The 13,930-nt window shown below is 32.8% G+C and overlaps 1 long non-coding RNA gene across 1 annotated transcript; it reads left to right on the forward strand.

The window, feature by feature from the left end:
* Positions 1–962: 962 nt before the first annotated feature.
* On the forward strand, positions 963–13,711 carry LOC140848218 (uncharacterized). Its single transcript, XR_012128779.1, has 3 exons — positions 963–1,230; positions 9,590–9,672; positions 12,835–13,711. It is a non-coding gene; the product is annotated as an uncharacterized lncRNA (long non-coding RNA).
* Positions 13,712–13,930: the final 219 nt, after the last annotated feature.

Genomic DNA, 13,930 nt, shown 5'->3' on the forward strand with positions numbered 1-13,930 from the left:
AGAGAGACATGACTATAGAAATATGGTCAAAGAGATGGAATGGTGTTGGCTTTGAAGATGGAAGATGTGGGTCACAAGCCAAGGAATGTGGATAGACTCAAGAAGCTGCAAGTAAAGGTTCTGTGAATTACGAATTCAGTTAACAATATTGATTGCTAACTAATCTAAAACCTACAGACAGGAATAAAAATCTGTTGATAGTCTTTGACTTTAGCTTCATCAGACCTATGCCAGACTTCTAAAACACATAACTATAAGAGAATTTTATATTGTTTAAAGCCAGTAATTATCACATCAGCAATAAAATACTACACTATGTATGCAGATTTATACTGTATGCATTCTTTTATATGTTGCTTTCCTTCCTCAGACTAATATTTCTGAGATTCACCAATGGTGTTTCATATATAAGCATGTGTGTAGCTGAATAGTATTTCACTGATGAGCATATTACAATTTCTCCCTTGGATGGACATGTGAATTGTTTTTAGATATTATGAATAAAATATATGTTTTTAATTTTTGTGTGTGTTTTGATATTTAGGGCTTCCCAAGCAGGAGGCTGTGGCTGACTCCTAAATAGAATTTCTCCAGTTAAGTGCCACCTCCTAAAAAGACTTTTCTTTATTACATTGTGATACGAAGTTCAAACTGTTCTTCAATGAAGCAACTTAGAACACTAGTTTTATGACTCTTTCTTTCTTTTTTTTTACATTGAATTACACTCTTACGAAGCTTTCACAAGAAAAACAATGTGGTTATGACATTCACCCTTATTATCAAGTTCCCTGCCCCCATACCCCATAGCAGTCACTGTCCATCAGTGTAGTAAGATGCCACAGAGTCACTATTTGTCTTCTCTGGGCTACACTGTCTTCCCCATGACCTCACACACATCATGTGCACCAGTGATGATATCCCACCCCTCCCCTTTGGTAACTGCTAGTTAGTCCCTTCTTGGAGTCTGTGAGTTTGCTGCTGTTTTGTTCCTTCAGTTTTGCTTCATCATTTACTTCACAAATGAGGGAAATCATTTGGTATTTATTTTTCTTAGCCTGACTTATTTCACTCTTTCTATTAATAAAAACAATAGCAGCAGTAATTCATCTTTATAAAAAGTTTTATATAATCTCTTCTGATTCTTACAAAAATATTCTGAAGGAGTCAGACAGAGATGGCAAATGTCTTTCTTAAGTTGCTACGGCAAGCAGAGCTGGAACCTGAATCCAGGTAAGACTTTTGACTCAAATTCTTACATCCTTTCCATTGCATTTCTTCACTTCTACATTCACTCATTTATTCATCAAATAGTCATGGAATGCCTATAATATGCTAAACACTAGCTGCCACCACCTGCAATAGCACACATATATTTATTTTAGCATGTAATATAGATTGATAACCTATTAATATATAGCAATACATTAATACATAGCAATCATCACATGATACATTCTATTTTCCCATTTGCTCATTGCTATAGGGAAAAGACAGCATTTTGTGAGTTTCCAAACTCCGTTTTCAAAAATGTGTCCAGTTTAAACATGAAAAATAAAATAGGAACTCTTCATAATCTTGCCCATGTACACAAAGTTAATTAGTTATTTTATTTGCACCACATGCCTTACATTTCACGTGGAAGAAAAAAGAGATGTATGGTCTCTTGATAAGAATAGTAATATTTAGTTAGCTTATTTCTTTGATACAGTGTAAATGATCAGGCTCCTGTTTCCAAGTCTAAGACTGATCCACTGCTGTAATATCCACCAATGAATTATTCTTATTCAAATTATCCAGAACAGCATCTCCTAAAGTTATTTAACCATAAAACTTTAAAAATTATCATGTATTTCCCAGACACCAAAGACTCATGAACTCTCATGTCTGCTTGCATAAAGGAGCAAGCAAAAAGTTGTCTCACAGTAAAACTGACACCTCACAGTAATGGCTTCATGGGCTGCCACAAGAGCTAATTCAGATGTTTAATATAATAAACAACAGATGTATCATAAATACACAGTTAGAATCAGCAGTCATTTATAAGATGACAAAGGATGAGATGGTTATTGGAAGGGTTTGCCTGGGTGCTGGGTGCGGCCGGGCAGTTCACATGTTACGTCTCTTAGCAATTTTGTAACTTTGTCTGAAGTGGCACTCCTTAGGCAATTTTTGCATAAAAGCAACTATCTAAAGTATGTAATTTTTGAACCCACCTATATGATACCGTTTAGAACAACAATATTACTAGCATCATGCTCCCGTGAGGTTCTGTTTGTTTTTCCACAGCACATATTGACACCGTACAGAGCAGAGTTTGGGAAAAGCTGGTCTCACTGCTTCTTCCTTGCTGTCTCTAGTCAGGTCGCCAGGACAGGGAGTTTTGTGAATGTAGAGTTTGGATCTCTGGCTGCACTCCAAAATGTCCATATAATCATTTCCTTTGTTGCTTTCCACTGGCCTAAATATTGATAGTGTTCTGTGGACAGAGTTACAAATGACAGAAAGATAACATCATGCCAAATTTTAGGTACTTACAGACTAAATTTCTTTCTAAAAAAGTCACAGTTGGACACATAAACATAAAGACTGGATTCCCACACACGAAGTGAATAGAAGCAATTTCATGATAATGCATTGCCTCTGCACAGAAAAGGGGAAAATTTGGATGTGGTAATTGAGCTCATCTTTATCAATGAAATGTTCCTCCTCACTCTCACCTTCCTCATTGTCTGACATTGGCTACCTGGCTTTTCTTGACTTCCTTTCTTGATGCCCAAGATCAGATTAGCAATGTCACCACACTACTCTTTAATATACTTCAAGTTTCCAAAAATAACCCTTTCTCCCTTTGTAATATGATTTCCTCTTTGTTTTTTGTGTGTTTCCTACTTGATTGTAAAATCTCTATAAACAGAGACTTTTTTTCCCTCTGGTTCAGCATTTCTGTTGTATTGCTGGTACTTAGCATGGTATCTGGTACATAATGTATATTCAATGAGTATTTGTTAAATTACTAAGTGTTCTCTCCCCCCTCCTTTATACATATATGTACATATATATATGTATGACTTGCCAGCCTCCACAATTAAATGAGCAAATATATGTATTTATATACACTCATATATACCAAAAGGGATATAGAACAAGGACTAACAATTTTAAGGACATAATATCTCATGTTGTTGTAATTCTGGTGTTGATAGCATTGAAGAACACTATGTCAATAATATGACATCTTTACTATGTACATTGGCTCGATACTTGTGAGTATTAGATTGGCTGAAAATGTCAATCGTCAGTTTTCCTAAAATGAGTATTAAGTATCGTTGGCTATCAGCTCAATTACACTTTGGCTATACACATGCTTTGTTGAAATACCTATTCTTCTCTTCCTTTTCTTCCTCTCTCTCTCTCTCTCTCTCTCTCTCTCAGCTATCACACAGTTAAATTCTGGGCACACTGCTGAGTTTGGATTCTAGGTCACTGATATTTTTATTATTAACTTTAAATACATCTATGGTATGTGGCTGCTGTTATGAAATAAAATTGTAACTTTTTTCATTTTATTTTATTTTTTCAGGTACACCTTTGAGTATCTTGAATAGTTCTCTTTGAATAGAATGCTCTCTTTGAGTATAATCCTATATTGTGGTGATAGATTGCTTCAGATTGGTAAGGGAGTTAAAAAATGGTGTGGCCCACAATGGGAAAAGTAGATGAGACTTGATAGTCTATGTATTAGTCAGGGTTCTCCAGAGAAACAGCATGAGTATCCAGAGAAACAGCATGAGTAGCATTGATGGATAGTTGATAGATTTTTTTTTTTTTGAGGAAAGTCATACCGTCAACTGATTGTGAGACCACCCACATTATGGAGAGTAATCTACTTTACTTAAAGTTTACTGCTGTAAATCTTAAATTCATTAAAAAAAATACTTTCACAGAAGCATCTAGAATGATGTTTGAACAAATATCTGGGTACTGTGGTCTAGCCAAGCTGTCACATAAAATTAACCATCACATTCCATGTAATACATCTCTTCTTTCCCCATATGTAACAGACGTAAACAATTTAGAAGAGCAAAGATGTTATGTGAATCCTGGTTGGGATTTCCTGAACCAGAGTAAGAAGTATTTAGAAATTAGTAGTCAGTCTCACCATTAAATTTAGATCAGGCTATGCCATCAACTTGTGTGGTTATAGGTATTAAGTTGTTCTGAAACAGTGTACGTCAGTGTCCTCATTGCCAAAAACAACTATAAATTCTCCCGGATGGTGGTAAGTAGCAAACACATTGTAGCATGCAATCATTGCTATTGCCTGGTTACTTCTGTGATAAATGCAGAGAATCTGATATTGAATATCAGAAATGGAACCCCAGAGGCTAGAAGTTGGCTCTAAATTTACAGTATAAGATCTAATTGGGTTCTAAATTTGACAAAATGATTGTTCCTTGTTCCCAATCAACACAGTACTAAAAGAACCATAAACTACACACTACATTTTCTTTTACATTTGTAAGCACACCAATTGCTTTTTATCCATGTTGGAATTCTTCCACAAAGCACGATCAAGAATGCTTATAAAAATACTCGTCTACATGGCAGAGGGAAGTCTCATGTCTTGGCTATGTGGATGGACAGGTGAGCATCTGGAAGCGGTCTGCTTCTGCATGTCTTGGGCGAGGACAGCCTTTCTGTATGGAAAAGTGCCCAAGGAACTTGTTCAGGTGCTTTTCATAAGGTAGACCGGGTTACAGTACCATATAAGAAAGATAGTATGCAGTGATGTCTGTTTTCTCCTTGATGCATACGAGCAGCATATGAACTGCAACAAGAAAAGAAAACACAGGAGTGGAATTTTAAAAGAAAGCAAAAGAAAAGGAAAAATATGAGAAATAGAATAAAAAAAAAAGAAACCAAACATAATTTGCTTCTGTACTCCTATGGTCATAATAAAAACTGTGGATGCCGGAAATGAAAGCTTACACTTTTTAAAGAAACTAAATGTGCTTACATGCTCTCCCACCAATGTGTAAGCTCAGATTTAAGAGCATATTTGGCAACTGGCACTTTAGCTATTTATTTACTTCCACAAAACAGTAGGTATATTGCTTGGAAGTGTTGACTTTATTTTTCTCTTTTTAGTTATTTTTTTCAATGATTTAAAAATATTATAATTATAAATTCTTAAATTAATATGACTATATAAATATAAACTGTTTTTTTTCACCTATGTAGAGACCAGAAAACACAAGCTATGGTAAATACTTATATATCAAACTATTCTTCAAATGAAAACAATACTCATAGACAGTATCAGAATATATTCAAGATTATAATTTTAGGCAATAGCTATTAAGAATATAAATGAGTTCTTACTAAAACAGGTAACATCTAAAATTCAAATAAGGGTGGTGTTTCTCTGACGTACATAAAATTTGGGGAATGTGTAAATATTTTGAATTCTTGCCACATAGCTAAGTATGAATTCCTAGCATGGATCAAAATCTTGCCAAGAAATCTTGGCAAAACAAAAAAACCCAGAAAAATCCCATAAAAGGCAATAAATAGACTGCAAATAGAAATAGCTTTATTTCTAAGTCAATTCATTTTGGCAGACTGCATGGTAATATAATGTCTTTTATATGGTGTTGAAAGAATGGTTTTTAGTTTGAGTTATGAATAGACTGTTACTAATGATTAACATTTACTACATGATAGTTAATATTCATAACAAAATAGATATGGTTTCTGCAATATAATTTAATCAAATGCCATAAGAATTTTCTTTTTTTTTTTAACTGACCAGCATCCAATTATCCCTGTGTGTACTTTCTTTGTACAAAGGGAAGATAGTGTTTCTTTCACATTGTCACCATAACCCCTGGGGCTGTAAGAATTATGAAGATCACAGCCACAACTTATATTTGCCTAGGCAATTAATAATTCTGGAACTTTTCTAGCCCTACTGGATGGATTTTCTAGCATTTTAATAATAAAGTTGATAAAGATAACTATGATGATGGCATTTATAAAGAATCTGCTCTATGCTCCACATAAATCACTGTTCTTTCCCACAATAATTCTCCTAGTAAAATACCTATTATAAATGAGGAAACTGGGCTCAGAAAAGCTAAGTAACTTTTCCAAGATTGTACAGCTAGAAACTCTAATTGTCTGTGACCTTAGCTACGTTTCTCTTCCTTTACCATGCTGTCTATATTTATGTGAGTAAATGCTTATCTTATAATCAAGAATTAAGTGACTGTATATTTGAGGTGTTCAAAATATAACATGCTACAATGAAAATTTAATATGCCACAACATATTTTTAAAAGAAAAGAGATAAAAGAAAAAAGAAAAAATGTTTGTTACATATTTTGGGATATAAAAACTTCCTTCTGCTACGCTGATGGACAGTGACCGTGAAGGGGTATGTGGGGGGGACTTGGTGAAGGGGGGAGCCTAGTAAACATAATGTTCTTCATGTAATTGTAGATTAATCATACCAAAATAAAAAAAAGTATTCCAGCAAAAAAAACACACACACACACACACAGAAAAAAAAATACTTCCTTCTGTTTGACCCAGAGGGTTTCCAGATGTCCAATTTTAATATTGTCCAAATAAAGACCTTATGACAAATCACATCACTATTTTGTTATGTTTTTAAAAATAATGTAATGATTAAAAATTTTATTGCAGATGAAAATGCCTTTAAAATGTATATAACACCAAATATATATGTGCTGTGCATATATGTTGATATAGAATGCTTCAGCATATTTTAAATTCTGGAATTGAAGGATGGCTATTAAATTAGGACATCAAAGTACTCTATCACCAGAAAAAACAACGTGTCAATATCAGTAAGATTCTGGGGCATCTATTTCCTGACTAGGTGCTCCATATTTCATAGTTCCCTACAAATGCACAAATATTTCTGGTTTTTGCTACCAGAATAGATGCTAGGTGCTTAAATTTTTTTGTCTCAACCTTTTTGAACTAAAAGAAAACTTCCTTCTCTTTGACCCAGAGTGGGTTTCCAGATGTTCAGGGTCAGAGGTTGGAAATGAAAGTATCAAGTTTTGGCCTACTTTAAGTGGACAGCATGCCTAAATGTGAGAGTGCTTTCCCACAGGGTGTTCCTTTGTAGTTGTATTTTTTATCTTGCCTCCCTTGGTAAGAGGTCCATATTCACTGTTGAATTATGCCCTTCTAATTCCACCTTGTAAGTGGTCTAGGTCTCTTGTGTTTATTCTTCAGTAACTGATTGCATTATAAACCCTTAAAAATACCTGTGATAAGTGCATACACTTGGAAAATTGCTAATTCTCTTCTTTCCAAGTTTGACTTGCCATGTTCTACTTGGCAACATTTCATGTTCTCTGTCTTTGTTAACTAATTGCTAATATAAAATGATAGAAGGTGAACTAATAATAAATAGAGACATAATGAACTTGATTCTTTTTTGCTCTTCTTAGTGGTTGACCTTTAATAATTGTTTTATATTTTAAAGATATATATATATATTGCTGGCCATACTTATTACAAAATATAAGTATTCTGGAAATCAAAATTTTACCACATATTATAATAAAGGATTCCTTTTAAAGGCTATTAAGCATTTATTAAGATGTCAACCTGGAATACCATACTATCAGAAATAAACTTGGAGCAACACCCATGACTTATGCTCTCCTTAATTCTTTATGAAGTAAACTAAATAGTTTATAATATTATAATTAGTAACTCTACAAATATACACCAAGCACCTTTTAGAAAGGGACCCAACATAGAGCAGGAAAAAAAGAATTGGTCTCTTACCTTCTGATAAGTTTAAATTGAATTATTATATATGCTTTTTTTTCCCTATAGCTTATTCTAGTATGTTGGGCTTTTATATGGGTTTTAAAGCTCTAGGACATCTCATGAAAGAGTCTGTAAAGTTATAAGTTTAACCAACACCTCACAGTCCCATAATGAGGAAGCCACAGAGAACAGTGAAAAAAGACTGGAAGGACTGGGAATGAAGAAAAATAAAAGTTATGAGGGTAATAAAATAGAAGCACCAAAATTAATCCATGATTTGTTATCAACCTGGGAGAACAGACATAGGAAACAATATATTGCAATTGCAAACACACCAAAAATCTGGGCCCTGTTCTCAAAACATCAGACTTCCCATTCCAAATGATACAAATTTGTCCATGTACAAAAGGAGAGTTTCCTTTTTAATGACCCTTAATGAGTCACAGTTCAGACTTCTGGTAAGATCTGCCCACATCTTTCAAAATTTGTATTTAACCAAGGACAACTGTTCTTTGTTCTCCTAAGAGTTTGTTGGACCCATTCAATATTACTGTCTTAGCAAAATGAGATACTTAAATGCATTTCTCATTAAAAACATGAATAAATTATAAAATGTGTTAAGCTTTTATTAATAACCAAGTTCTACATATGACCTTAATATAGGGTCCAATGTTTTTAAATGTTTGGACCTAAGTTTGGTTGCTTTGGACAATTTATCAAATCAAGTAAAAGGAAATATACTGGCTGTAAAAGAACTTAAGAACTGTTGAATGAAGCTACTAAGGGTGTAGTTTTAGGAGTCAGATAGCACAACTATTCAAATCCTACTGTCCCAATTTGGCTAGTGATGTTACTTGCTATGTTACTGTTTCCTTAACTGAAAATATCTCATAGGTTTATTGTGAGGAATAAAAGAGGTGGCATATGTAAAGCACTAAGAAAAGGGTCTAACAAATAGCTATTTTATTAACTAGAATTTAAACTCCATGGGGAGCAGGGATTTTTTGTTTCATTTGCTCATTGGTATATTCGAAACCTTGGGGAAAGTGAGCACACAATAGAAGTCCAAAAAATATTTTGGAGTAAATAAATGAATCTCCCAATTTAAAGTGTAGTTTTGTGTTAATTACTTACACTTATGGTAAAATGACTATTAATTTACATTATTAAATACTATCAGCAGAGGTAGAAGAAATAAAATCCCATTCAAATGCAAAGAAAATGAGAATTTGATTCACTTATTATTGAAAAGAACTTGTAGATTCTAGTTTGAAAATTTAGTTTAGTAACTTTTCAAGAGATGCATGTAAGGGGAAAATATTACATAGAGTAATACAAGAAAAATAAGTACAAATATGTACATTTTGCAATCTTTAAAATCACACTATTATTAAGTTCTTAAATCTTTTGATGTGTTTCTTTATGCAATTTCTTTACATTTCAAAATATCAACAAGGAGAGAGTAGACAGATTAAACATGCTTATTATCACCCTTCTTAACCCACTTCTACTCCCAAATCACCTCCTCACCCAAATACATAATTTGAGAAAAAAATGTTGATTTTAATTAATTTTCAGGATTTCAGTTAAATCTTTACCATGGTAATATCCCCCCTTGATGTTTTTCCAACCCTCTATCCACTCACCCACTGGCCATATTTTGTTTTGAAATTTCCTTTCACATCATCTTGTCTAGTTTAGCAGTGTTGATCTTCTATTACTGCTCCAAAGCCTTCCTTCTTCTCAACTCCAATTCCTCTCCTTCATCTTCTAGATCACTGTCATCTTGCTCACATGATTAGATCATTCTGTGAGAGGCAAGGATTCATCCTCAGGGAACCAAGTGTCTTCCTAAAGGTAAGACAGTGGCTCACTTGGGCAATTTACTAGAACAAAGACATTGGAGGATATCATACACTCTAGATCTCAGTCCCACCAGGTGTCTCCCACATGCTGAGGCAATGTGCTTCAAGACCTGATCCTCATTAACTCTGAGACTTTTGGAGATGGACATCTATATTTTAAAATTATATATTGGTTAGAGTTTGGGAATTTTAAAGTTAAAAAGTTAATCTAACCTTGTTTGTGCCCAACTCCCGTCCTCTTTTGACTCCAGTCATTTACACAGTTGAAATATTTTCTAGATAAGCTATCTCTGGTATTACAAAGTACTAAACATTGCTGGATAATGTTTTAAAAAGCCTCAGGCCACCAGCAGGCTTAAAATGGGTTTACGTCTCATATCTTTGCTTTCAAAGTCCTGTGGTGACTTTTCATATATTTTTCTAATAATTTAGATATCATTGAGCTGGAGACTCCATAGTGAAAATCTTCAATAATCTTGAAGAAAAATAACTGGTACACTAGAAAAGCCTTTTTCTCTTGCTTTCCCTGAACATTAAATCTAAAACAATTAATCTCAACCCTTCACTAAAATCTCTAAATGGAAGTTTTGGGCTTGCTTCTGGAATAAAGATGTATAATAATCTGAAATACTTTAAAAGTATTCAGTGTTTTGAACTGTTTCTAATATGACACAATTAAAACTTCAAAGAAATGGTGATTATGCAATAAAACAAGATGTGTGGTTTTCAACGATGGCTCAAAGGACCTTTGCTGGTCCCTGATTTCCCTTAAATCTTGGACTCTCTTATTTCAACTTGAGAGCTTGCCTACTTTTTTCCCCCCTTTTTGTAGCCTTTAGTCACTTCAGTTTTAATATTGAATTTCTTAACAGGTGTTTAAAGATTTTCTTTAAAAATTGTCAGTATATTTACATTGGTATATTATATGTAAAAGAATTGTCTTTTGAAGTGGGGATAATAGCCATAGTTTTACTGAAAATCAGCACCAGTTTGAAAGAAATATCTGAAACTATTTTCTAAATGGGAATTTTAATAGGAAACAAAAACAATCTGTGAAAACACATACCTTTTCAAATATTAAAAAATATTATTTTACTATACATTGTATTATGGCTTAAATCAATTTCTTAGATTATTAGATTTAGATGGTGATGATTTTCTTCAAAACAATCATTTAAGTTATTGAGCAAGCCTTTGCTTATGTGAAGCACTTACTGAAACTAGGCAAAGTTAGTTAGAATGATAATCCTTGAACACTTAGAATTAAAGATTCAGCAAAAATTTTTTCAGGCTAAAATTGTCTTTTAAAGGCATATAGTTGGTAAGTGAAACAGGATTCAAACTCAAGAGTCCCTGATCTTAACTATTATGGTATACAGACTTCAAGAAATCGACTGACTTCATTGAACATTGTTGATATTTTTAAGTATTAGCTTTAGAGAGATCACCCAGTATTGGTATGTATGGAGAAATAGAAACTAGCAGTGAAACTCCAGAAAAAGAGAAGGGATAATTATATGCTTTTTACTTGTTGAGGATACATGAGAGTCTGGGAAAAAGCTTTATTACTATTTTAGAACCAAAGTCTTCTAAAACCAAAATGCATTTATTTTAATTTGACAGTGATGATTTACCACCTATTTTAAATATACCTTTTGTATTTAATATTCATCAAATTAATATATATTTTTCCCCCATCAGGAAGTCTTCTGATCTTTCTGAAATGAAACTTTATCTCAATCCTTGAAGAGTAATTTTTTAAAATTTATGATTTTTTTCCTATTATTCTGTGAACAATAACAACATCAGTCTGGCAGAACCTTAATGGAATAAAAATGGAATTGAACTGCTACTCAGACAAAGGGCTTTTATAAATTAGTTACTATTAGGCAAAGATCACAAAGCAATTTTTCCAAAAACAGAAACTGCTCTCTTTCCTGTATTATGACTCAGACTCTGAGCTATAAATAGAGACACAGATTGAGGTTGAGGTTTACAGATGACAGTAACTGACAACATTGCTGGCTATGAATTCAGTACTTAACTAATAATCAATTGGCTGACAGTTTATAGAATCCTTTTTTAACACTCTTTTTAAAAGAAGTCCACAAATTTTAGTAAAATTTATTACTGAATCTACCACAAATCACTTGGGATTTCTGTGCATGTGTATATATACATGTATGCAGTCAATTATTTTATGGCTATAGTATACCTTATGTTTAATTTTAGTTGGCCACAAATTGCCTTTGAAAGTAAGTATGCAGGTATGTATATGTATACATACATATACATATATATATATGTATGTATATGTATGTATATATGTGTATATATATATGTGTGTGTATATATATATAAAAAGAGAATTTGGAGATACCAAGAATTATACCTCTTGGCTTGTAATAGATAAGAAATATATCTGATTGGTTTTTTCTATGATGGAATTACCCTCTTAATCTCCATTAATCCCAATTCCATATACTTTTCTAGGAGAGAAAAATTAGACTTATCAATCACATTTTTATATATTCAATGATTTAGAAAATGTAACAAAACAACTTAAATATTTGTACTCATATTATGATAATTCTGGGCTTTTTTACACAAAATGCATCTCCAAATATAAGCCAGAGATAAGGAACAATTACGTAAGTGTTTTTTAAAAACATAGTAGAACCAACTGTTCATTGGTTCTAGTAATAGAAGCAGCTAGAACATGGATAACTGCAGCCACAATGTCTCAGAAAGACCTCTTATTTCTAGTCTTCTGACTCACTCACTGTCTACTCTTTGTGTTAGCAACAGTACTGAATTGATTGTCATATCATTTCTGCTTTTATATTTTTTTTACTGAGAAATATTAAGAGACAATGAAATGTCCAAAATTTTTACATATACGTGTTTGTCATGAGGTCTTCTCCTTGACATTGTTCATCTGCACGTTATTCTACCAACTCTAGAATGACTCGACATTAACTTTTGCCAGGTGATGGAGGACTGAAATAAATCCCAATTTTTTAAGCAGTTCTAATTTTACCTGGAATAGCCTTCACTATTGACTCTTTCCTGAAATTTCTCCTCCCCCAACAATATAACAATAGCAGCAACTAAAGTCTTTAAAAAATAATATTGTTATGGCTTTTTCTTCTAGAGTGACTTTATGTCTGCACATTCAACCAATGGCTCCTGTCTCAATGAACCATTGACAGCAAAGATCTGTTTTCACCAGATGGGGATGTTGCATCAGGAAAGAGCACCCCTGCAGCATGAAACAAGGATTTTCCTACAACTAACATAGTACAGAGGCCAAAATAACATTTTCAAGATTCAGACAAGGAATAAGAGACACTTATAAATATTTTGAAAATATTTCTTTGTGGTAGTGTAGATGACTTATATTAGCTATGTATTTACAAGTTGGACTTGATTTATTACTTTTTTTTCTTTGTATTGTTCTAGCAAAAATGATTTTTTTATCAACTGCTTTTTCTCCATGCAGGTAAAGCATAAATACCATCTAAATAAATGGTATTTAAAGGAGAAGAGTAAGATATGGTGGATTTCTTCTTTTTTTGAAAGTTTCTTGAGATGGAACTATACGTCTGATCTTAGATCCTATTCTTAGGATCTCTAGTGGATAGCTATTCACCAATATAATTAGTAACTATTGATGTATTTTTGTTTATATTACATTTTAAGTCCTATTCTTTTATCACATTTTAAAAGAAAAATAAGTAAAGTTGACAAAATAAGCTTTGTTCATTTTATGTGAACATTTCATACATGAATCAATTAAGTGGTATAGGAATCTTTATTGTGTTTGTCTCTGAGGTGAACCGTGAATATTTAGGGCTACAGAAAAAAAAATTTTCATGAGAACTTCAGTTTGAGGAATTCTTTAAAGTGATTAGCTTTAAAATACCTATGGATGAGAACTCACAAATTTACATATATATAAAAGGGTAAGATTTCACCTAATTTTCTGCCTATTTAGTTCCATTGAGAAAAAGTATATAGGACCCAATGTTAACTCAGAAATTATTTATTAGCCATAAATAAGCTATAAATATTATTAATTTATTATTTTATTCTTCCAATCAGGGAACTAAAGAAATTCTTTAAATCTGATTGTAATGCCTTGCTTTTCACATTGCTTTGTCACATCTCTACATATAGGATATTGGAAATAAAAGAATAGAAATAATATAGCAAGAAGCAGGAAAAGGAGGAGGAAGAGAAAGAGAAGA

This window comes from Manis javanica, chromosome 3 (assembly GCF_040802235.1).
Source record: "Manis javanica isolate MJ-LG chromosome 3, MJ_LKY, whole genome shotgun sequence".
Classification (NCBI taxonomy): Eukaryota; Metazoa; Chordata; class Mammalia; order Pholidota; family Manidae; genus Manis; species Manis javanica.